Below are 27078 nucleotides of genomic sequence, written 5' to 3'. Positions count from 1 at the left end.
TGGTGAAAATTATTCTGATGAAGTCTCATTGAGATTAAAGTGACATTAAAGTTGGTCTTTACTAAAGTCTTTTGGTGTCCTCCTGTTGTTGAGTCTAGTTCTGCCAGTGTGGTGGATTTCAGTGTTTAGCATGTACAAATTAGCAATGTAAAATGGATATATTACAAAAGGAACAGTAATTAAAATAATTTATTTTCAGATTATTGATAACACTAGAAACTTTTTTTTTAACAACAGCAGTTTCTACAAGATTCCTGCCTTCCTGAAATTGACTGTCTGCAAGGTTGTCACAGCAGCATTTATTTTTCACCAATAATCAGATCAACACATCAGTCGCTCTACCTCAATAAAGATGTCTGGTACATCTGAATGTAATCATCTATAAGTTTAGAACTGCCTGTAACAATTTCGCTTCAGTTGGAAAGCTTACTTTCTTTTTTCTGAGGGTGTATGAAATATTTGTTTTAGCAGGATGCACACATTATTTGCTGACTAAGAAGACAGTAAACATAGCTATTTTCAAATGTCCAGTACCTTAGAAGTTTGCTTTCACTAACAGGGTTATGTTTCTCTTGCTAACACATAAATTATGTAGGCATAAAAGGGACTGGGGTTACAGTCTGAAAAATGTGAGTATGTACTCAGTCTGCCACACATACAAGGGGAAAGACTATACAAAGTTCATTTCAAATAAAAGTTGCAGTTATTTAAATTATGCCACACAAAATAATCATCCACAATAACCTCTTCATTTTTGTCATCTTTTCACAGCTCCAAATAAGATTGCTGAGAACCTTTGTCTGTACCTGAGAAGATAGAGAGGGCTGGTTCTCTGACCTCATAGTTATAGTTTGCCATCAAAAAGAATTGAAAAAAAAAACTTTTCAGCTGCTTTTACTCTATTTGTGTCCCTTCCTATTTTATTACTTTATTTTTGCTTTTGTTGCTTGTTCTTAAAAGTGTTCAACTGCATTTATTCTCCTGCATTTATTACTGCCTGTTAGTTGCCTGATTAAATTGTAAATGTTGCTCTAAGTCAAGTTTTGCTTTAAGGACTTGGTCTTCAGACCAGTTATTTTACATTAAGATGGTTGGAGGTCTACACTCTTGTGGGAGGAGTGGGTGGCCTCTGGCCTTCTGAGCTGGGAATTGCTGGGTGAAGGCTTACTGTACCTGTTGTTCTAAATTTGTTCCAGTTTAAGCACTTGGTTCCAAACCAGTTATTTTACATTAGGAAGATTTGTGGTCTAAACTCTTGTGGCAGGAGAACATAGCCTATACTCTTCTAAGCTGGGAGTTGCAGGTTGAAGGCTCATTGTGTTAGTTATTTTTAAAGTATCTTGGTTCTGGTTTAAGCACATGGACCCCAAATCAGTTATTTTACATAACGAGGGTTGTGGTGTAGACTCTTGTGACAGGAGAGTGTGGCCTATACCCTTCTAAGCTGAGAATTGTTGGTGAATTGCTAGTTTATTTAAACTGATTTTTGCTATTGTAATTATTATTTTATGCACTTTGAATTTCTAGTACTTCTGCATTTTATAGCATAGGCTAGATTCAGACTGGCTGAATCTAATCTGTTTGGTGTCACTTGAGCACAAAAACAGCTCTTCAATGAGATACTGAATGATCTGAGACATCTGTTGCTTCCAGCTAACTAAATTTGCCTGCTTTTGCTCTTCTATTGCACATTTAATTTGTATTTGCATTCTACTCAATGCTTGAATTATCTGAACTGTTTTTTGCCACATTGTACTATATACTGTACTAGTTCAGCCGTAGCATAGCCCAGTTCCAGGTTTGCTGTTTCTGGGTTTGTTTTGTAATTTCTGAGAATCAAATTCAAGCCACCCTTGTAGGGAAGGTCCTTCTTCACTCTTGTGGGAGAAGAGTGCTGCCTGGGTCCCATCTTATCGAGGATTATTGGAGTAATGCTCAGAGAAAGTGTCTTTATTGGCTAATTTGAGTTAAAAGGGTTATCTCTTATTCTGTTTAAGGCCTGTGTCTGTGCTTGCCTGCGTGTAGCCCACCATTGTGCACTGTCAAATAGCGGTGTTCACCATTAGTGGTTTAGACACAAATGTTTTGCTTGTTAAATTTTATCTTAGAACTTATCTTGTGGTCCTCCATAGGATTTTCATGGCCCTACTCTATCAGGTGGAGCACTAAGCCTAGCTTCAGAGGTACCAACACACCTTTCACCCATTAGCCATTCCTAAGTATGACCTCTTTTCTTGACCATATAAATTTACCTAACACTATGGATGGACAATTTCCTATAGTTTCCCCAGCCAGCTTGGTCAACATGTGCATCCTGAGGCAGTGTAGCAACTGTTTTGACTTCACCGACAACCCTCTACTTCTAGTCCACACAAACTCAACATGTGAGAGATACAACTATATTAAGAACCTTGAATCCATGCTCTCAAACACACCAGTTAGTACATATGACAAGGATCAGGTTTGTCAGCATCCACACCTCACGTTCTACTCCACCCAAATCCACATCACACATAGCTACATATGTGGAAGTCCTCATCAGAAGCATACCTAAACACCAGAGACCTCCCAAGCACAAACACAAGCACACTACACTTAATACTTCCTATGTATTACACAATATACATAATAGCTCATGTACCAGTGTCTCACCCATCAAGCCCTTAAGGCAAACCAAAAAAACAGATATATTAGTCATAGGTGATTCCATTGTGAGTCACACAGATGTCGCCCTCACCAGGCTGGATAAGGATAAAGTCACAGTCATCTGTCTGTCAGGTGCCAGGATATGCCACATCACACATGCACTCAAGTCTCTCAACAACAGGTACTGTTATGACTCCATCATATTCCATGTTGGTGTGAATGACTTGAGATATACCTCTCTGGACTATATGATGACAGACATGACTGAGTTCTAGGACTATGTGTCTCAGGCAGGTATGTCCTTAGCCTTAAGCAGCATTTTACCCTCACCTAAGATGATTCCTCAATCCAAACAGAAAATTATTGACTTCAATAATTGGCTTAGTTTCTGGTGTCATTCTAAGGAGATACAGTATCTGTCAGCCTGGGATGACATGATCAACAGACCTTGCTTTGCCACAGATGATTTTCATCTGTCACCCTGGGATTTTGGCTACTGGCTAAGGCTCTTGCCACACTCATAGTGCCTTTTTTGATAGTGTCTCAAGGACAAATTCCCAATTCCTGATGAAATAACTCCATCTATAAATAACTTCAAGGTTATGCTGCTAAACACAAGGATTCTGAACATGAAACAGCACTCACTGGAAGCAGTCCTATTTTGGAAAACGCAGACATTTGTGCAGTCATGGAGAATTGGCTCAAGGCTGTGGAGAGAACCCCAGCCATATTGTGTTACACCTTCTTCCACATGTTCAGACCACAAACTGAAGGCATGATAACTAAAGCAAGCAGTGTATCAATTTTCATTAAAGATAAATACACCTCTAGATTGGTTAGACAGCATGATTCCCTGCAGATACTTCAGATGCAATTAACTGTTGGCAGAACACCTATTCAAGTCATTGCCAGTTACAGGACCCCCTCCATTTATCAGGACACCCACTCTGCCTATTTGGATCTACTTGAGTCTATGAAGATGCAGCCAAACACCATGGTTTTGGCTGACTTTAAGTACCCAAGCATCGACCGGGTAAATTACTCGTGCACAAACTCACTTGCCCAAAGGTTCCTCAACTTTGTTAACTCCAGTGTCCTGGATCAGCTGCTTGACAATCCCACAAGGGGTGACAGCATCCTGGATCTGGTGCTTACCAATATAGGGGACCACTGCAGCACACCCACTGTGAGGTCTTCCCTGGTTAGATATGACCACAAATCAGTCTCATTTGAAGTAACTATCACACCTGACTCCCCCTAGCAGCAACTAAATTAAAAACTTCTCCAAAACAGATTATAACCTCTTATGTAACTGACAACTATGCCTAGTTTTACACCAATTCTTTATACCTGTGTAACTGCATTGACTTGACCATACCTGATAGGACAAAAACTAGCTCCTCAAGGAAGAACAAACCTGCCTGGTGGACAACTGCCATTAACAGACTTTACAATAAGAGGAAGAAATTGCTAGCTAAGAATAAGAAGGAGTGAGCCCTAAACTAAAAACACTCTCTCATCAGCTTAAACAAGCAAGTAAGACTTCTTGTGAAGTCCTCTAAAGCAAACTATGAATCCAAATTAGCTTCCTCAATTAAAGACAACCATAAGGCACTCTTTAGCTACATCCATAACCTAAAAGGCAAGACCTATATTTGTACCAAACTGGTAGTTAATGATAACACATATACTGAGCCTGTGGACATAGCTACCCTGTTGGCTGACAGATTCTGTGAAAATTCACTTCCTTGTCCCCACAACACATACCCCATGACATCCCTGCCACCTGTCCCCTACCATGTATCTCCAAAGAGCAGATCATTAATGGCATTCCTAAGGCCAGGGGCACAGAATCTATGGGACTTGATAAAATCCCAGGCTGCATCCTACATGGGCTCAAACAAGAATTAGTAACACCATTGGGTGCTCTTTTCAATCATAGTCTAAGCACTGGCTTTGTCCCCAACGAATGGAAAAATGGCCACCTTTATTCCCTTTCACAAATGTGGTGCTTCCACTGATCCTGGGAACTAAAGACCTATTAGCCTGAGTAGCCTTATCTGCAAGGCCATGGAGTGAATCATCATGGACCTTATCAACAAACATATAGGTAATCTCCAAAAACTTGACAGTATTCAGTTTGGATTTGTCAAAGAGAGATCATGCCTGTTAAACCTGGTGGGCTTCTTTGAGATAGTCACGAAGGCCTTGGATGAGGGGACATCTGTGCATACAGCCTACATAGATGTCGCCAAGGCATTTGACACTATCCCCCATTCAGGCATCATTGACAAACTCACCCAGCTAGGTATAAACTATTATATCATTAGATGGGTCACTAACTGGCTCACTGATAGAACCTATATAGTCAAAATAGGGGAATCCACCTGAACAGCAGACCTGTAACCAGTGGTACTCCATAGGGATCAGTCCTGGTACCTCTACTGTTTGGAATCTATTTCTCTGAAGTACAAGTGAAAGCTAAAGGTCTGTGGTTGACAACATTTGCTGATGACTGCAAACTGGGAATGGTCATAGACTCTTCTAATGGTGTCAACAGCCTACAAGAGGGTCTTACACAAACAAATGATTGGTGCCAAAGTCATGCCCTTAAACTCAATGCAAAAAAATATGTTATCATCCCTTTTGGTAAGGGTGATTTTCCTGCTAACTACCACATCAACAGCAACACTAGCAACACCTTAAGTACTTACTCAGTAGTGAGAGACCTGGACACACAGGTTGAGAGCAACTTTACCTTTGACCACCATGTCTCCACAGTGGTAAGAAGGGCATTCTATTTTGTTCATTTCATAGGTAAGGGCATTGCCTCCAGAAAAAAAGAAATTATAACCTCCCTGTACTCTTCCCTCATCAGGCTAATAATTGAGTACAATGCCCCTGTTGGTATGTACCTTTCCAAGCTCCTGCAGCTATTGGAGAGACCACAAAGGTTCCTCTCAATGAAAATTCTAGGTCTTCAGCATCTGTCCTATGTGGATCATCTGAAATCACTGTCATTTTATTCTGTTTCTTACAGACTACACAAAGGTGATCTCTGCCTTGCATACAAGGCAATCTTTGACCTTGCATTACTGGAAATGCTGCATCTCTGTAAGTCCAATGGTACATGGGTTACTAGTTATAAAGAACTTAACATGGTATGTGACATTAATTGAACCTAGCTGAATGACAGATTTGTTTCCCAGAGGTTACCACACCTTTGGAACACTTCACTTCATATCAAACAGACCACATCGTTGGCCTTCCTCAGATGCAATCTGGATGATTACATGAATAACCATAAATTCACCCTGGGTCTTGAACCTGCATCCCTCTTGGACAGGGACAATAGGTGTTAATCATGGAAATAAGGGTAGAACATTGATAAGCTTGTAAGGGTCCTATTAGCCCAGTAACTGCCTATGATTGTATGATTGTACAAAAATAAAATGTAATAAAACAACTATCTGTCCATAAAAAGCAACCCACATAATGTTAGAGTTTCATAGTTATAGCAAAAAGGAAAAAAATATTCCTATTGTTATTTCATGAAGAACATATATTACTAGTAACTTACACATTTTGCAGTACAGCAACACCTCTAACTAAACCTGCACTTATTAGTAGTTGCAACTATAATAATTAATTATTGCTGTGTGTAACTGCTAGAAGATTAAAAGTCATGAATTAAAATATTACTGTTGTCATTTTTTTCTGTGAAATTGAGGCTTTTACAGTTAAATAATTATATGAGTCCTTTTTTGTTTTCTCACTACCTTTATTTTTTCTACTGCAGATCCAAGATACCTGAGGGTACCTTAGCCACAGTCGAACCAGAAGTGGGAAAGATCACAGCCACCCTTACCTCTCTTGGCACTACTTCACAGAGTGAGACTAAGAGTGATGGCTCCTCCCGGGTCTATATCACAAAATCAAATACTGTGAACACCGAATACTGGAAGGCCGAACATGGTAAGTCGAAAGGTGAGAATGTCGATGCCGCGGAAACCTAAATTCTTTCCCAGGGAAATAATTCAGTTGGCCATTTCTGTGGCTTCGGCATTTTCGGACCTGGTCAAGGTAAGTGTATGAATGGGTAGTGACAGACTTTAGGGTTATGGCATGGGTCAGGTAAGTGTGCAATAGTGACGGACATTAGGGTTAGGGCGCCGGTCCGGTAAGTGTGTGGTAGTGACGGACTTTAGGGTTAGGGTTCGTGTCAAGTAAATGTGCGGTAGTGACGCACTTTAGGGTTAGGGCTGGGTTAAGGTTAGTGCATAGATAGTGGTGTATGTTAGGTTTAGTGTAGGTTTTGAAGATGTTTGGTGTGATTGTGTTATGTGTGTGTTTTTCAGAACAGCAAATTTTTTTCCCTGGGAAAAAAATTCGCTGTTTTGAAGTGTCGATGTTATCTGAATTCGATCTTCCAAATTCAGATTTATGGTGTTCGACATTTTGGAAGTTCGATTTTGTGATATAGACCCCTACACCCACATGGACAGACTGAGGTGTGGCAGCTCGGCAAGCTTCAGGGCCTGGTGAAGCATGCAGTGGAGAGGATAGTGGAGAAGCAGTGAACCCATATGAATGTCTGTTTCAGCAGATGTTTGATTTACTGACTCAGGTGGATCTAACCAATAAGCAACCAATGGACCCTGAACCCCTTACTATTGTGGTCTGCCCACCAAGAGACATCAGTGCTGGGAAAAACTGTGAGGTTCTTCTGACTGGGTTTGCACAGTTTGCAATGACCTCCTCCTCATCATCAACCTTCTTGTGTCTGCTCATCATCAGTACATCTGTCCATCAGATCAGGTGAAAGCCCAACAGTGTTGTAGTCTCTTTTTTATGTCCTATATGTTCATGTCTGCACCCTTATTTGTTCCTTAACATTCTCTCCTACCCACATTGACCATCTTTCTTTCCCAGATTTCCATATCTATCACTCTCACTCTTTCTTTACTGAGATGAGAAGGATGCAATACTCAGCCTCAGCACAGATGAGGTAAGAAGAGAGCTAATATATATACAAACTGGTAAGTATTGGTTCTGTGGAGTGAGTGGATTCTCTTTAAATATTATGATGGTTAATAGTTTAATTAATTGATTGCTTTATTGTTTGTTCATATAAAAGGGAATGATTTTTTACCATGAACCGTGTGCTCATTGAAGGCTGTGGTGGTCAAGGCGCTAAAACATTTTTATGGAATAAATTTTGCTACTTGGGTTGAGAATACATCCCTGTGGAACCCCAGTTTTAATTGCGATACATGTTGATGTGTTCTTACCTGAACACATCCTCTGTGGTCTCTCAGTCAGGAAGTCCAGGATCCAGTTACTGAGATGTTTACTGATTCCTAAATGTGTCAGTTTTTCTATCAACTGCATTGGTAAAACCGTATTAAATGCAGAGCTGAAGTCTATGAACAGCATCCTCACATAGTTGTCTTTGCCCTCTAAATGCTCAAGGGAGTTGTGTAGTGCTACTGATATTGCATCAACTGTGGATCGGATAGCTCTGTACACAAACTGCAGAGGGTCAAAATCAGGAGGTAGACATAATGGAAGATACTTTTTGATCAGCTGCTCAAAGCATTTCATAACACTGGATGTCAGAGCAACTGGTCTGTATTGTTACCCTAGAGGGAGTGGTTTTCTTAGGTATTGGGAAGATGTTGGTTTCCTTGTAGCATGAGGGTACTTTTGCCATTGCAAGTGAAGTGTTAAATATTTCCTTGAGCACTGTGCATAGTTGATCAGCACAGCCTTTTAGCACCTTGCCCAGTATGTTATCTGGGCCAGCAGCCTTCCTGGGGATCACTCTCTTTAGCTCTCTTCTTACCTCCTCTGTGCTGAGGCTGAGTATTGCATCCTTCTCATCAGTGGGTAGCTTTAGTTCTAACCTGTTGTTTCTTTCCTCAAATCTACCAAAGAAGATGTTCAAACTGTCCACAAATATGACGCTGTCCTCACACTGTGCTGATCTGATTTTATAGTCAGTGATCTCCTGTATGCCTTTCCTTAGTCTCCTTGAATTCTTCACATCTTCACAGTGGCACTGTTCTGCCATACTCCCTCTTAGCTTCCTTTATACCCCCCTCAGATTACCTCTTGCTACACTTAGGGCTGCTTTGTCTTTAGCCCTGTAAGCTGCGTTTCTCTCCTTCAGAAGCTCATAAACCTTAGGGGTGAGCCATGGCTTCTGGTTAGCTCTAATAGTGATAGTCTTGGTATTTGTTACCCCAAAAACATATTTTGAAATGTATGCCATCACCACCTCAGTATATGCATCAATGTTTAGATGCTAATTGACTGTGGCTGCCTCCATGAACATATCCTAGTTGGTTCTTTCTAAGCAGTCTTGAAGGGCCTCCATAGCTCGCTCGGACCATACCATGATTTATTTCATTGTGGGTTGCTTTCTAACCAGTGCAGTAATGTTGTTGTCTAGGTCTTGAGATTGCTTGTAGTAGTAGTTTTGGTTGTTGATTTATGTTGCCATATATTGAAATGGCTATTTTTTGTGTATTTTTCTTTGTCTTTGAAACTGATTGAGTTTCTTTATGAGGCTTATGAAACCCTTACACTTGATTTTAGCTGAATGACCTTTTTTCTTTAAATGATGGAGATATACAGTTCATCTTTGTGTTGGTTTGGTAATGTCATATTTATTGATTTATTTTTTCAAGGGAGGTGATATGGCATTTTTGTCTAGCTGTTTGTCACATTTTTGTTGGCATTCTGTATATACATATATGTAAGAAAATAAAAAAAAAACATGACCACTATATGTATATTTACGTATGTGTATACACACACACACACACACACACACACACACACACACACACACACACACACACACACACACACACCACAAAATGATTTTTTTAACCAGATCCAGGAATTGATGATTGATGTCTTTTGGACACAAATGAGGAACATGATGAGCGGATCTCTTTCAGGATATGGTACAGGCTATGTGGGACTCATTCAGAAATATAGCCCAGGAGATCATTCAGATCATCCACAATGTTTATACACGTCTAGTTTCAAGATGGAATAAACTATTCTTCACTATGGAAGATAGACTTATGCTAATAAAAATGATAATCCTACCAACAATTTTGTTTTATATTCAGTTGTTAATCTTATTCCCAAATAAAAGTCTTTTTTTAAGATAAATTTTATGCTACTAAATTGTGTATGGTTCCCTAATAAACCTAGGATTTCATTAGCATGGCATATGAAAAGGCTGGGAAGATGGTGGTATTAGCTTCCCTAATTTTGATTTGTAAATAAAAGCAGCTAGTATTCAAATTATAGCTCAGTGAATAAATAATTCATATGATTCTAAGCGGAAATGACTCCAAGAATAATATTACTAAGTAATAATTGATTAATGGTTGACTCATATGTGCAAATTGTATATAATAAATTCTGCTGGATATTAAAAGATTATTGTTTGAGTGTTGAAAATAAATGCTTCTCTGTCTCTTTAATTAATTATATTTTATCAATATTTAGGAACTATCTAAATAATAATTACAAAATAAAATTAAAAAATATATATATATATTCTTCATTTCCCATAGCATTCACTATAGATTGCTTAATAACTCATAATCTAAGAAAATGTATAGATTTTAAAGATAGTAGTTTAATATTTTGGCATCAGTTCATAAATGGTAATAAAATACTTCCAGTAGAATATTTATTAGCCACATATAATTTAAAACAGAATAATTGGTTGAGTCTGCAAAGCTGTAAATATTTTGTTAATGATAAATTAAAATTGTCCTTAGACTCACTTGTTAAAAATGTCCCCAAAATATTAATATTTGTATTTAACATCAATAGTAATGTAAGTAAACATATGTCATATCTATCAAAATCCATAGGATTTTAAGAATGAGTTGCTCCTTTGTAGAAGTAAAATTTTGGGATTACTCTACTAGAATTAATAATGAAGAATTTTCTGACATGAATAAAACATTATTACTTAAATCAATAAATAAAACATCTACTCTGTACTGTAAGTTTTTTACATGGAAATAGTTACATAGATTGTTTATAACTCCTCATAAGCTTGCAATAATAAGCAAAATATCAAATGTGAATTATTGATGATGTGGTGATAATATAGAAGCAGACTGGGTACATATGATGCTAGAATGTAAAATAGTATTGCCATTTTGGAAGGAGTTTAAAATTCTTTTGTAAGCATTGTGGTCTAATAAATGTATTATAATGAATTCATTAGTATTGTTTAATCCTCCAATTTCAGAAGTTATTCCAAGAACACACGTGTCTTTTTTTGGTCAATTTTAGCAATTGCAAGGAAAGTTAATACTTTAAATTGGAAATGTAAAAATATCATATTATTTTCTGAATTTATAAATTTAGCCAAAAGTGTATGCAAAAAAATAATTGTTAACCATTAAGATGAGAACACATAATATAATGCATCAATATATTGCATGGAAAAAAATTGAGTGATTTGCTTGAAAAATACTAATGATATTTGTTTCAATTTCAACAAAAAGCCTTGATATGGACAATTGTAAATAGTTCCTACTTGTCATGCTTTAATAATATGTTTGCTTTCCTATATTGTGATTATTGATAGAAACTGAATACAAAATTAAAAAAAAATGTAACATACATAAACTACTATGCCTGAAACATGTAATCACTACATATGAGAAGAAAGGTTTATCACCATACATTGCAGGTGTCATTAAAACCACATCCTCAGATGATATGATCAAAAAGGATTATATATAAGTATAAGAATTGCTGCTAACAGATGGATATTCATGCACATGACTCTGTGTCCTATTATCTATACATATTGATGATTTTAATACAGGCCCAAGTCAGGGCCACTACATCCATCACAGAATGTGAGCAGGTTAGTTCACGCCATGGTATCACATGCATAATTCAGCTTATCTATGAAATCCTACCATTATCTGAACACTTGTTTAAAAGCCCTCATTACATGTTACAAGTATGCACAGAGCTAGCATGCTTACATACTATCACATTTGAAGACAAACTTGCCATGAAACTGTTCCATTCAAACTGACATACATCAGCATAGCAGAAAAACTGCTATACTGTTAGAGCTCTGTGATTGGTAGGGTGTAATGTTTGATGTACATCTCCCTACATTGGCCAACAGACTGTCTAAGAAGATATCACTATTTCTGTTTGCTGTCTTGCATGTGTGCCCTGCACATTTATGTCTGTTTGTTTATAAGTGAAGCACATACAGTGTAACCCATGTGTTTGTGCCATGTGAACAGCTACAAATGAATATATTTGTATAATGAATATATAGTGATATGACAATCCAGTGGGAAATTTAAATGTTATATGCAAATGAGCTGGCTAAGGTAACATGGTCATTGGCTGACACAGCGTAAAATTTTTGGACTGCAACATGATGTGACACCCATGCCCCCTGGCCCAGCAATCAAGGACCCTTAATCCTTACCACTAACACCAGTGAGGGGCATCTCATATAAAAGGAAAGGATAACAAATACACACAGTAAAGTGCAATTTCCCTTAAGAACACACAGAAATCACAGTTAGTCTGGGGTTGGTCGCTCCCTTGCTCTCCAGGTCCCCAATAAAACTCCCCACTGGCACAGCTATAGGGTCCAGATCTCAGTATAGTGGACTAGCTAAAACCTCCAGCAGCCTTTCTGTCCAACCAGTGCTTCGTGTCCCTGCCCAAGTAGCTTACACACACACACACACACACACACACACACACACACACACACACACACACACACACACACTTTGAGAAGAGTTAATACAACCACACAGACACTCCTGGGGAAGGCTGGCACAGATCCTCCAGCTGTGCCCCATTTTCCTAGACTATATGGTAGTAACAGCTGCCACCAACCATTAATATTTATCTGCTACTCAAAGGCACTTAAAAGGGTGACCAATTATTACTGCACAATATTATTATCCGATTGGTAATATAGCCCAGGGCTAAAGCTGTTGGAGTGGCATTGTACAGTTTTACCAAAGGCATGCAAGTACTCTAAAGAGCTTAAATTATATCTACAAAAACAGCCACAGAAGAAAGGGTTTAAAAATATTTAATAACAAATAGTCAAAACACAAGACAATACGTTTTACTACAGAGTGCTAGTCAAGAGTTCAGAGATCACAGAGAAATACTTAAAATAATTCAGTAGTACAGTTCTGACATCACAGAAAAAACACTTGGTCTAATCTTTCTAGTTTCTAGCTATTTCTAAGAGAAAACACAAGTCTAAGATAAACTTACATATAGAGCAAAACAGTGCTGATGAGTTGGATGGTCAAGACAAAAATGCTTAGTGCTCTCTGACTCTCTCTATTTTTAAATCACATTGCTGGTTCACATTACATCATTATTCACACTTCCCTGGATTACATTACATAATTATTCACACTTCCCTGGGTTCCCAGGCTAACAGAAACTACATTTACATTCTTCAACTCTGGGCAGAAACCAGTGCAATAAAGAACATGTATGCATGCAATTTCTGGCCATTAAATCTGGCCTTAAAACAATAGGCAGGATGCCCCACTCTAGACTCACTGGCTCTGAGTTTTAGCATCAAAGGGTCACAATTTCTTTACTTGGTCAGTAGAGTGCACTGTTGTTAAATTTTTTTCAGTTCCACATGTAACACTATTTTACCATTTAAGACAACAAGCCTGTGGTTTACATTAATATTTACAGATGACAGAATTATCTCCAAAATTCTATCTTGCTAGGCTGGCAGCCTTCATCTGTCTTTACCCAATCTTCACATACCCCCCCCCCCTGGAGAACTCAAGCTAGTTTTTCAAGTGACCTTTGAGAAACGCTGCTTGAGTGAGTTAGGTCTATCTGAGTGTACCTTACCCCATTCCCTGTCTTGAGAGCCCATCTGCATTGGCATTGCTAATCCCACTGTGGTGCTGCACAGACATACATGATTGCAACCACAGGCTCCATCTTAGCAACTTGGCATTTTGCTGGCTAGCTCTGTTTAACCATGTTAGGGGGTTGTGGTCTATCATAACGGTGAATTTCCTTCCATACAGATACGATTGAAGTTTCTGCAGTGCCTGCACTATGGCTAGACATTCCTTTTCTACAGCTGCATAGCATTCCTCCCTGGGTTGGAGCCTACTACTGAGATAATCCACTGGGTGCCCTTCTCCCTCTGAAGAAATCTGGCTAAGTACAGCCCCCACCCCATGGTTCAAAGCATCCACCTGCACAACAAATTATTTGCTGTAATCTGGACTGGCTAACACAGGAGGTCCTCCCAAAGCTTCTTTAAGCTTCTGGAATGCCTGCTCACATGCTGGGGTCCACACTACCTTATCTGGCCAGTTCTTCCTTGTCAGGTCTGTGAGGGGTGCAGCTATGGTACTGTAACTGGGGACGAACTTTCTGTAGTACTCTGCTGTTCCTAAAAATGCCCTCACCTGCTTTTTGGTAAGAGGTGCAGGCCATGCCTGAATGGCTTTCACTTTGGCAGATTCTGGCCTTATCTTACCACTCCTCTCTCTATGTCCTAGGTAGGAGACCTCTGCCATACCCACCTGACATTTGCTCAGCTTAATGGTCAACCCTGCCCTCTGTAGTCTGCCTGGCACCTCCCTGACATGTTGAAGGTGCTCTTGCCAGGAATGGCTGTAGATGGCAATATCATCTAGGTAAGCAAGGGCAAACCCTCCTGCTCCTGTAGGATATGATCTACCAGCCTCTGGAAAGTTGCTGGGATATTCTTCATCCCAAAGTGCATATTTGTGAACTCATACAAGCCAAAAGGAGTCACAGAGGCTGACTTCTCTCTAGCACTGGGAGTCAAGGGCACCTGCCAGTAACCCTTGGTAAGATCAATGGTCGTAAGATAATTAGCCCCACCCAGCTGCTCTATGTCCTCATCTGTCCTAGGCATGGGGTAAGCATCTGACTCTGTGTAACTATTTTATTTCCTGTAGTCTACACAGAACCTGGTGCTGCCATCCTTCTTTAGCACCAGCACCACTGGGGAGGCCCATGGACTATTGGACTCTTTAATCACCCCTAGTTCCAACATCTCCTGTACCTCCTCCCTCAGAGTCTGTTTGACTCTCTCAGGCACTCTATAAGGGGCCTACCTAATAGGCCTTTGGGGTTCTGTATCCACCTGGTGCTGCCCCAGGTGGCTGCACCCTGGTTTCCCAGTGAACATGTCCCCAAATTCCTGCAAAACTGCTGAGATTTCTCGAATCTGGGACATTGCTACCCCTTCCACTGTAATGTCAGCCGGAGCCTCACTGAGGAGATCAGACACCATATCTCCCTCAGACTCCTCCTGCAATCCATTGCAAATGGTCAGCACAAGGGCCTCCCTATCATAGTAAGGTTTTATCATGTTAACATGGAAAAATTTGTGCCCCTGCCTTCTGCCTAGCAGTTCCACCATGTAATTAACATCACTTACCTTTCTTACCACCTTTTAGGGTCCCTCCCAAGCTGCTTGCAGCTTGTTGTGTCTGACAGGAATGAGAACCATTACCTGCTGCCCCACAGCATGCTCTCTAGTTCGAGCATTCCTGTCATATCACACCTTTTTCTTTTGTTGGACTTCTGCCAGGTTCTCTTGGGACAAGCCCATGAGTTCCCTGAGCCTTGTCCTGAGGTTTAGGATGTATGCCACAACAGACTTTTTCTGAGACTCGCACTCACCTTACCACTCATCTCGAATTAAATTTAGAGGTCCCCTCACCCTATGCCCATACAGCAACTCAAAGGGTGAAAAACCTGTGGATTCCTGTGGAACCTCTGTGTAAGCAAACAACAGATGGGGCAAATATTTGTCCCACTCCCTCTTAAACTGTTATGCAAACACCCGTAGCATGGGCTTGATTGTACAGTTTAACTTCTCAACAAGACCATTAGTCTGGGGATGGTAGGGGGTGGTCTTCATGTGCTTCACCCCACAGGACTTCCACAGACAAGCCAGCAGTTCTGACATGAAATTGGCACCTCTATCAGTCAGTATTTCTTTTGGGAAACCTACCCTGCTGAAAATCTCTAACAAATCATTTGCCACCTTCTCTGCCTCAATGGAGGACAAAGCCACTGCCTCAGGGTATTGTGTAGCATAATCCACTACCACTAGGATATACTTTTTCTCTGTAAAACTTGGGGTACTCAGAGGACACACAATATCCATAGCTACCCTCTGAAATGGCTCCTCAATCACAGGCAATGGCATCAAAGGAGCTCTCACCTTGTCTCCTGCCTTGACTAACTTTTGGCACTACTCACAGATCCTGCAGTACCCTGTTACAGTCCTGGAAATTCCAGGCTGATAGAAGTTCTGCATAATCCCCCTCTTTGTATGATTTATGCCCATATGACCTGCAAAGGGAATATCATGGCCTATGGCTAGAAATGCTAGATGGTAGGCTCTAAGCACTGCCGACTGCTGTACTCTCTCACCTTCTAGCCCTCCTTCAGGGGTCCATTTTCTGTACAGTAATCCTTTGTCCCAGTATACAGATCCCCCTTTCCTTGAGAATCAAGTACCTCCCTAGCTACCTGCCTCAGGCCTTGCAATGTATGGTCTGAGAGCTGAGCCTGTCTCAACTCTCTCCTTGTAACCCTTCCCAGCTCCCCTTCCACAGGAAGTCTAGCATCCTCTGACAGTGGTGCCTCACTGTCAGCCTGGGTACTACTACTCACCTCTACCTTTGCAGTCACTTTGTCCAAGGGACCATCAGTACCCCCAAGCAGCTGTGGCTCACCTTCAGTCTCACTGCTACAGGGTAGCTCCCTCCCTGAAGTAACCACCTCACCAGTTCTGGCTGTAAGTATGTAGTCTGTCTGCGTCTCTCCCAGGCTACCAGACTTAGCTGCTTGTCTCCTTGCCTGACTGCATGTAACTGCACAAGCAGAGGGTACTGCACTATCAAAATCATTCCCTATCAGGACATCTGCATGTATATACTCAAACACATCTACCTGCTGGCTTCCTTTTCTACCCTCCCAGTCAAGGTGAACCTAGCCAAAGGTACTTGTAATGGGATCCCTTCTAATGTCCTGACTGGAGTAGACTGCCCAGGCAAGTAGTGCTCCTCTGTAACCATTGCAGGCTTTACAATGGTTATATCAGAGGCTGTCTCTCTCTTGGCAATGGCCTCTTTGCCATTCACTACAATAGGATATAACCTCTGATGGTAGTTTAGTACCCTTGTTTTCCTAAGACAACCTACTATTGGCATTTTGTCTTTCCCACTTACTGGCTCTCTCACCTTTTGTTCCCTACCTTGCCACCTTGGACACCTGTATGCCACATGGCCCCACTGGTTGCATTCAAAACATTTAACCCTAGCTCCTGGATGTATACCTGGACTAGTGGCTTCCCCTGCTACTGGCAGATTCTGTTGGGGCAGTCTGTGCTGACCACCATAGGTTCCTTTAGACCCATGAGCAGTACTCGGGGTCCCTTTCCTGTGCAGGGCTGCCTTGCTTGCCAGGTATAGGTCTCCCTTCTTCCCCAACTCATCTGAAGTGGCACATTGTCTGTCAGCTAACCAGATCCTCATGTCTTCAAGCAAAGTGCTAAGGGCTTGTTACCTCTCCAAAAGGTCTGCCAGCCCTTCAGAAGTGGTGACCTGACATCCACTCACCCACCTATGGAAATAAGTGCTCAGTTCAGCAACATATTCACACACACTTTCATCTGTCTTACGTCTATGCTCACAAAACTTTTTCCTATACATTTCAGGTGTTTGCTTAAACAATTCTAACAAGTGATTTTTAACAGCAGTATAATCAAACCATGCAACATCAGACATTTTTGACAAAATAGTTACAGCTTTACCATGGAGTAAGAGGGTCAGGAACTGTACCCAGAGCCTTTGGTCAACAACATACTGTTTGCATACCCTCTCAAACATATGAATGAAACTATCAAAATGATCCCCCTCCTTAAACCGAGGAAGAAATTTACTGGCCTTTTGTGCTTCTGGGATCTAGTTACTCCCTTTCCCATTGCCTCCATGACTCTGTCGAAGAGTCAACATTTCCCTCTCGTGCTTCCTCTGCCATTCCTTTTCCTTGGCTTCCAGGTGTAGCAGTTTCTCATTCTCCTCAGCCTGTAGAATCCACAGTGTCTCAACTTTTTCTGTCTCCAAACACCTGGCCTCCAACTCAAGTCTCTTTAGCTCCAGATGGATTTTAAGTCCTCTGCAGAAAGGTTGAGCTGTCCATTCTCTGAGGGTATTATATCTCCACTGCCAGTCTGATTGTCCTCCTGGTTGATGTTTTCGATGCAGTTGTAACCAAGGCTGCAGTCAGGTCTGCCTTAGTCAGGTTTTCATGCACCAGTCCCCTAGCCTGGAACATCTCTGCCAGCTGGCTCCCTGTCAGCTTTCCATAGTCTTCTGCTGACATGTTGCCTGCTCACCCTGACTAACTAAGCTAACAAAAGAAATAAAATAATTGTGATCTGAATTCTGAGTTTTCACTGCTTGGCTGATTTAGAGTACAAAACACCTTCAAAGCTCACTGTACACTGGCTACAGGAATTCACTCTACCCACACCACTACAAGCCAGTTAGTATTTGCCAACCAATTAATATGTGGTGTGGATATCTCACCACTGCCAAACAATTAATATGTGATGCCCATACCCTGGCCCAGCAATCAAGGATCCTCAATCCTCACTACTTACACCAGTGAGGTGCATCACATAGAGGAGGAAAGGATAACAGATGCACACAGTAAAGTGCAATTTCCCTTAAGAGCACACAGAGATCACAGTCAGCCCAGGGCTTTTCACTCCCTTGCTCTCCAGGTCCCCAATAAGACTCCCCACTGGCACAGCTATAGGGTCCAGATCTCAGCCTAATGGGCAAGCTAAAACCACCAGCACCCTCTCTGTCCAACCAGTGCTTTATGTCCCTGCCCAAGTAGCTAACACACACACACACACACACACACACACACACACACACACACACACACACACACACACACACATACACACACGCACACACATTTTGAGAAGAGTTTATACAACCACACAAACACTCCTGGGGAAGGCTGGCACAGGTTCTCCAGCTGTGCTCCTTTTCCCCAGACTGTATGGTAGTACTAGCTGCCACCACCTACTAATATTTATCAGCTACTCAAAGGCTCTTAAAAGGGTGTCCAATTATTACTGTGCAATATTATTATCCAATTAGTAGTATAGCCCAGGGCTAAAGCTATTGGAGTGGCATTGTACAATTTTACCAAAGGAATGCAAGTAGTCTAAAGAGCTTAAATTACCTCTATAAAAACAGCGACAGTTGAAAGGGTTTAAAAATATTTCATAACAAATAGTCAAAACACAAGACTATACTTTTTACTACACAGTGCTAGTCAAGAGTTCAGAGATCACAGAGAAATACTTAAAATAATTCAGTAGTACAGTTCTGACATCACAGAAAAAACACTTAGTCTAATCTTTCTAGTTTCTAGCTATTTCTAAGAGAAAACACAAGTCTAAGATAAACTTACATATAGAGCAAGACAGTGCTGATGAGTTGGATGGTAAAACAAAAATGCTTAGTGCTCTCTGATTCTCTCTCTTTTTAAAATCGCATTCCTAGTTCACATTACATCATTCTTTACACTTCCCTGGGCTCCCAGGCTAACAGAAACTACATTTACATTCTTCACCTCTGGGCAGAAACCAGAGCAAACAAGGACATTTATGCATGCAAATTCTGGCCATTAACTCTGGCCTTAAAACAATAGGCAGGATGCCCCAATCTAGACTCACTGGCTCCGAGTTTTAACATCAAAGGGTCACAACATGCTTTACTTGGTCAGTAGAGTGCACTGTTGTTAAATTTTTTTCAGTTCCATATGTAACACTATTTTTACCATTTAAGACAACAAGCCGGTGGTTTACATTAATATTTACAGATGACAGAATTATCTCCAAAATTCTATCTGGCTAGGCTGGCAGCCTTCATCTATCTTCACCCAAACTTCACACATGACACCATACAAATCATGGAAAATCGCAAACACAGTGGCAGCTTCTAACATGTAAAACTATAGTTTTGTCCTACAAACAGTACTGTCTGTCTATGAACATATCAAAGCTGTGCATATATTTATTAGAAATCACTGTGTATTTCCCAGCAAAATGCAAACAGCTTAATACTGATTGGTGATTATATAACATCAAAGCTGTGCATATATTTATCAGCAATCACTGTGTATTTCCCAGCAAAATGCAAACAGCTTAATACTGATTGGTGATTATGTAACATGCAGTTATAAATGCACAGGAATTGTTATGTGATCAACTACCGCTAAACACAGAATACAAGTATATTGTAACAAAAGCATGAAAAGTGTGGTATGAAGTGCATCCCAGACACAGTCCACCAACTACAGTGTAAACATGGAGACAGAAGACACTGGTTCAGAATTTTAATAACCAAACAACACACAACAGATCAATCGGTGAGCACTGCATCTCTATACATACAAGCACAACAACACCTATTATGCAAGCAGCAAGCAAAACAGTGTTAACTTGCATGCAAACTATCAAAAGCAAAAGCACTATGGCAGTTAAACATAACTGTCATCTAGGTTGTAATGTACGATTCACAAATTTACCTTCAGCAAACATGGCCTGCTTCTATCTCATATGTAAACACATTTTATGAAATTTATATAGATAATCACAGGGATTGTAGGACTATTGCAGTTATCTTACAGATGCATGATGGGTATTCTTGTATTAGTAGTAGCAGTATGAAGGGAAATGCAAAACAAAACAAGCCTCTAACAATGATTGGATCTTTTCAAGGTACAAAATGCGAAAAAGTAATCAACCTACCTCTCTTCCTGTGCTGCTTCTCCAGCTGTTGCTTCAGCTCAGAGCACAAAGCACATTTCCTAGCATGTTCCTTATCACCTGCAAAATTAAAATCATTTGTGAATGGCATTATGTTAAGTATGAATAACAGTGAAATATGCTGAGCAGCTCATGTTGTTTAACTTTTATAGTGAATAACATTACAGAATCTGTATATACATTCTTTGTTGGATTATAAATTGGAAGACTAATGAAAACAGATTAGAGGATCAATGAGTCAAACCTGGGGCTATTAGATAAGTTCAGACTATAAAACTGATACCTATCTGCCTAGCAAACCCATCGCAGCTGGGGTTAAATGGAAAAACTTCAATTAAAGAAATCAGAGTTACAACCATGGAGGGATGGGGTAGTAATATGGATCACGACTTACTCATTACACGATGGTTAAAATAAGCCAACATGCTGTCCATTTGTAAAACAAAATTGACAAGCAAGAGTACATAGTTGTCACAACTCAAAAACATTATTGTAATATTTTATACCTCAGACAATGGAACACTGTCATATAACATATAATTGCTCAACACACAACTATGAATTGCTGTTTATCATATATATATATATATATATATATATATATATATATATATATATATAAGCGCTACAGAATCCTGAAAGCCCAAAATCCCGAAGACCAAAATTCTGAAAGTTCAAAATACCGAAAACTACTGAAAACCCAAAATCCTGAAAACATACAGGATACCAACACTTACTATATTCCAGTAGAAGTACATACAGAAACAAATAAAACACAAACTATATTACTGTTCTCCAAGTATAAACAGGAGGCAAGCCTCCCTGCACCCCCACCCCCCGCTTCTTAAACTATATCAACTCCAAGATTGCACTCAGTGTAATGAAATGCATTCTTGGAGTTAATATATTTAAGTAGCATGGGGTGTGGGTGGTGCAGGGGGGCTTGCCCCCTGCATATAGTTGAAGGGTAATATGTTTCTGCATGTACTTGTGCCGGAATATAGTAAGCGTTAGTATACTGTGTGTTTTCAGTATTTTGAGTTTTCAGGATTTTGAACTTTCAGGATTTTGGTCTCAGGATTTTGGTCTTCAGGGTTTTGGGCTTTCAGGATTCTGCAGCGCTCATATATATATATATATATATATATATATATATATATATATACATGTGTGTGTGTGTGTGTGTGTGTGTGTGTGTGTGTGTGTGTGTGTGTGTGTGTGTGTATATATATATATATATATATATATATATATATATATATATATATGTATGTATATCTTGCTACATTAGACATTATATATTATAAATATCCCTGATATCAGGGGATGTCTCTGATCTTCAGTCAAAATATTTATCTGTCCATCTCTCTCCCTCTAAATAACAGTATGAGAAGGGTGGTGGATTGAAGGTAATAAAAAATGACAAGAGTTATGTAATACATTCAATTTGCCAGTGTTATCATATTCCACATTCATTCTGCAGAACTATCTCACTATATTCAAACTCAAAGCTTTACACTTAAAACAATAGTAAAGCAGCTGCTGTTTCCAGAAAATTATGGATAATGCATATATTCATAGAACTCTGACCAGTACATGCTATAGTTATAGTTGTGTGCAAATTACCCACATTTTCAAAATGTGTACTCACATACACATCAAGATTTAGAAAAACATATAGCCTACCTGGATTTGAACTTATAGTTATCCACAATATCTGAAAAGTGGCCTTCTGCTTTACAGGCTGAGCTAACACACAGAACAATCCCTTTCTTCTTAACAAGCTACTATTTTGTGTATCTATCCATATTCCTGCAGATAAAGGGCAAATACACAACCTTCCAACACCTAAGTACTATAAGCCCTCATGCTTCACACAACTGCCAGCAACTTTTAAAATCAACATACGGTAGACAGACAGAGCTGCACTGATCTTGCATTTAACAAACATGTATTTAACAATAGCAATAATTATTTAGCAATAATGTGCATTTTGTAAAGCAGTACTGACTAAGGTATGTCTATATTATTTACTATTCCTGCATACAGAATTAGACTGTGTGACATTCTCAGACTATTATGGATGATGGGGAAATAAGTAGTCATCAGTGGCCTAGGAGCTATAGGTATCAGTAACACATGGTCATACTGGATGTATGAAATGATGTACTTATATTTTGGAAAACAAACATGTCTAATGTTTAAAAGTATGTACATGCTAAACAATATTAAACAAATAAACCTTATGGGAATTGAACGCATAATTACAGGGAGAAGAGTCACCTTGTTGCTTGATTACCCAGATGAGCTTGTCAGAGCAGTTAGGTACTGGGATTAAAAGACATATATCTGACATATGGGTCACAGCTATATCTTTGATTTCCTTAGGAAAGTACAGGAATACTTGAGATTATGACACTTACTGTAGGCATCCAATAGCTGTCTCCTCACCTCAGTGACCCTCCATTACAGATCCTCTGAATCTCTCTGATGCTGGTCAGTGTAGCAGTTGTGAACCTGTATTCCAGACCAATAGATTCCCATACAATGTTGGTGCTTCCTCACAATCCAGTTCCAGATATCAATTATCGTGAAGCTTCACAGTCTGGCTCTCATACGATGCTCCGCTCCAGCATAGACATTCAGTATCTGGGTGACCTCTTGCTCAGGCTAATTGGGCACCCAGACATGTTGAAGCCACCTGGAGGTAGCCATCTCAATGATAATGTTGTGAATGTAGATATAGCACAATTCAATAAGCCTCTCACTCGGTTTGCAGGTAGCATAGGTCTAATCTGTAAATGTATCAAACTCACAATTTAAAATTGGCACTTATGGGATGGAATCAGATCATTGGAAGGTAACAGGCAAGTAAAAGTTGTGTGCACATAGCTGTTTTTACTTTCAGTTATACCTGATTCACAGGTAGCTGCAAAGGTAATGTTGCATCTGCTAGCATTGCTGTGGTGGGATATGGTTCTCTCCTTATAGACTTATATTTTCATTACTCCTTAGAAATGTGTGTGCATGTGCTTAAATTGATGCCTTTAGGAAAATTGTGTGCAGTACTAAAAATGCATCTGACTTACTGGAGGGGTGTAGGATTGACCTGTATGCATACAGGTTGGTACATATGCATAACTAACCAGCAATGCTTCCCAGGTGCATTCGTACAGAAAAATGTAAACAGCACCAGTGAATAGTAAATAAGGACACATTAATGAAATATCTATATTTATGGCAGGTGACTCTGTATGGTCTGTAGTATAGTTACATAATAGCATTATCCATATGTTGCTATTTAATATGTATGTGTAGCTATATTATGAGTATTGATTAACTGATGCTTATTAAAACATGTATCAGAAATACCACCTCAATAAAACTATATCTGTGTTTATTGTTGTCATGTACTGCCTGTAGTATGCTTATGGATATAAAGGCTTTCCAACGTTATCCATAAGTTGTTAATTTGCTAAAATACAGATACTTTCTGCTAAGACTAATAGTTATCACTGATTTTCATGTCATACAGATGAAGTGGGGATGGCATTCACTGTTCATTATTGACTATGTTGATATAAGCTACTCATGTATAACAGTTTAAGTTAATATGACTGCTTTTTTCCACAGGTTGCCTGTTTAGGCTTAAGTTGCATAACATCTATTGACAATACAGGATGTGCATGACAGCCATCCAACATTATTTTTAACACAAAGGTTATGAGTAACATGTTAATGTGGACTACATATAGACTGCATAGACTGTGTGGCACATTGCTGTGATATTCACTACAATGGGTTCAAATCCCATATACATCCTCTACCAATATCACAAGTTCTGCTGTTGTTCTATGTGTTATGTATTCAGAAACTGCTTTCATATCACATCCATTGTTTTATATGTCACAGTGCTATATAAGAAAGGGACTATTTCATAGAATTTTGTAGTGCACAGAAACGCAGAGAGAGCAAATTGATATAACCTGTCAACATATGTGGAACACCACATTAATCTAACCATGTGCATATAACTGTCTTATAGATGGGAAGCAGACCTAAGGGCAGCAATTTTTTTGCCACAGGAGAATTATGTAATAATAGATGCTCTTCACCAGTGGCCAGAGACTCTTTGGATGGGCAGAAAATGCAGTTTGGAAGAATGAAGTGTGGACTGACCTCACCAACATGATTAATTTTCTGGGAGGTCACAATAGATCTCAGGAGGCATGTCACTGACAGACATGATCCTTTATGTAGCCAACAGGGGAGTGCCTAGTACCTGGGGATGGGATAGAAGCAGGTATTCCAGGCTGCACATGTATGAGTTACTTTGCAAAACATTGTTGCATATAAAGTACCTCAGTACAGATTATCGTTGAATGTATATTCATATATCATTATTTTTGTAAAGCAAGAGCTGAATTGCATTGTGCACATGGGGGCACACATGCTGATGATGATCAACATAAGTGTAATGACATGCTGTCATACAACTTCAGTAAATGCATAACACTATAACCAACATGTTTAATGTTGTCTGAGTTCATTTGCACAGGTCCTTCCACTTCCACACAGCAGCAAGACATGACAGATGAGTATTTCCATACTGTAAATGAGACTATTACTTATTATTGTCTATGTTTCCTGGCATGCCAGTAATGTATACTGTCTTACTGATATTTCCCTGACATTGCAACATACAGGTACATGTTCTGGTGACACGAGCTGTGCAGGGTACCTACATATAGACAGACCAGGTATGGTTTCCCACCATGTTCATAGGTTGTAGCACTGTGTAGCATAACTGTGTCATATAAAATTAATGTTGCTATGTTTCATACACAGGGAAATCTGGGCAACAGGTGCACCATACATCACATGAGTATCACCATATGCTGTTACTATGTTGTCTATGTTGCCATGTGTATATACCTGCATACATGACTGCATTTTCTTTGTCTCTATTTTTCGATGCAAGATCCACATTACAACAGACAAACTTACCAAATAGGGAAGGTGTACCTGGTCAGCTATTTCCTCTTTTACTTACATATCATTGCTGCTTCTACTGTTGTTGCACTCCAGTATTACTGTGTCCTTTGACCCCTGCTTAGGACAGCCACAATTGACATCTCAGCCACATTCACTGTCATCCATGCCTGTTTTGTCTGCTGTCTGTTTTCTCCTGTATCTCCTCTGATAGCTGAAGAATGTCACCTTCAGACATCTACGGTTCTTGGGGTAGTTCACTCACATGGGTAGTTCACTCACATCTGCAGCTAGAAGATTGTCAAATAATGTTGTTAGCGTATTGTGTAGCATGGCACACAGTAATCATCTGTGTTGCCTTCTCAGGTGTGTATTGCAGTACATCCCTGGATGTGTCCAGACATCTGAACCTGGCATTCAGTACACCCTATACATGTTTTGTGGTGTTTCATGTCATGGTATGCCCTATATTATAGGACTTCACTGCAGGGTTGGAAGATTTTCTGTATAGGGTCATTAACCACAGCTTCAGTGGATAACCAGTCACCTTTTGTGGGTAGGGGAAAACATATGGTGTTAACAGGAATAATGCTTACAGGGTTATATTTACCTTACATCTTACCCGTGTCCCTGTAGTGCTCCCCATACCTCTCAACTGTACATATTTCCACAGAATGTCTAGATTTTTGGCTCATATGTTTGGCCTGTTCCTCATAATATTTGCGTTTTTCTGCCAAATCACCTGGATGATATGAGGAATGACGTCACTAAACAATGATATACATTTGAGTTTCAGACTTCAAATCCTTCAGAAACTGTATGTCAAAACAAACCCTCTAGCAAAATTCTAAGCTTATAAGAGCAATATTTTAAATCTGCCCCTATATGTGGCCCTTTGTCCCCCCATTTTGTCAGGCTTTGTCCAGATTTCCTGTTCTAAGAGGTTGAGAGGTATGGTACTCCCTCAGGTATTTCACCTTGCTGGAATACAGCCCTTAGACTACTATCCTCCAGGGGTTTTAACAGGGATGTGGGTGCAAACTATTGCACCAAGAACTTGGGGGAAGTTTGTGATATTATAGAACTGGAACATGACAGATCGCTGCTCCATGGATGTAGATGAAAAGTATATGTATTCATCTACCTTGGTGCACACCAGGAATTGTGAGAGGATGCAACTGGCAATTGTCTATGACACTCATAGAGCATGTTGTTGGAATGTCCTGAATACAGTGCACTTAGGCTCAGTCAGACTTTTATTTCGAGAGGTACGGGGTTGCCTCACAATGTGCACACAGATATGCATGGGGCACAAAAGTTGCACACAGCCTGCACTAGCTGTCTATTTAAAAGGTACCTATAAATAATTTCCTGAGCTGAGAGTTATCTTAGTTGTAGGCTTGCTCTCTGTCTAGCTGGCTGCCTTGGAAGGATTCACAGCCAGATCCATCTCCATGGCTTGCAATACTGCATCCTGTTGCAGATCATTCACTCGAGGTGGTATTTGT

Source organism: Protopterus annectens, chromosome 2.part2 (genome assembly GCF_019279795.1).
Source record: "Protopterus annectens isolate FY-2018-M chromosome 2.part2, PAN1.0, whole genome shotgun sequence".
NCBI lineage: Eukaryota > Metazoa > Chordata > Ceratodontiformes > Protopteridae > Protopterus > Protopterus annectens.
The sequence above is the reverse complement of the archived record's forward strand: the minus strand, read 5'-3'. Positions refer to the sequence as shown.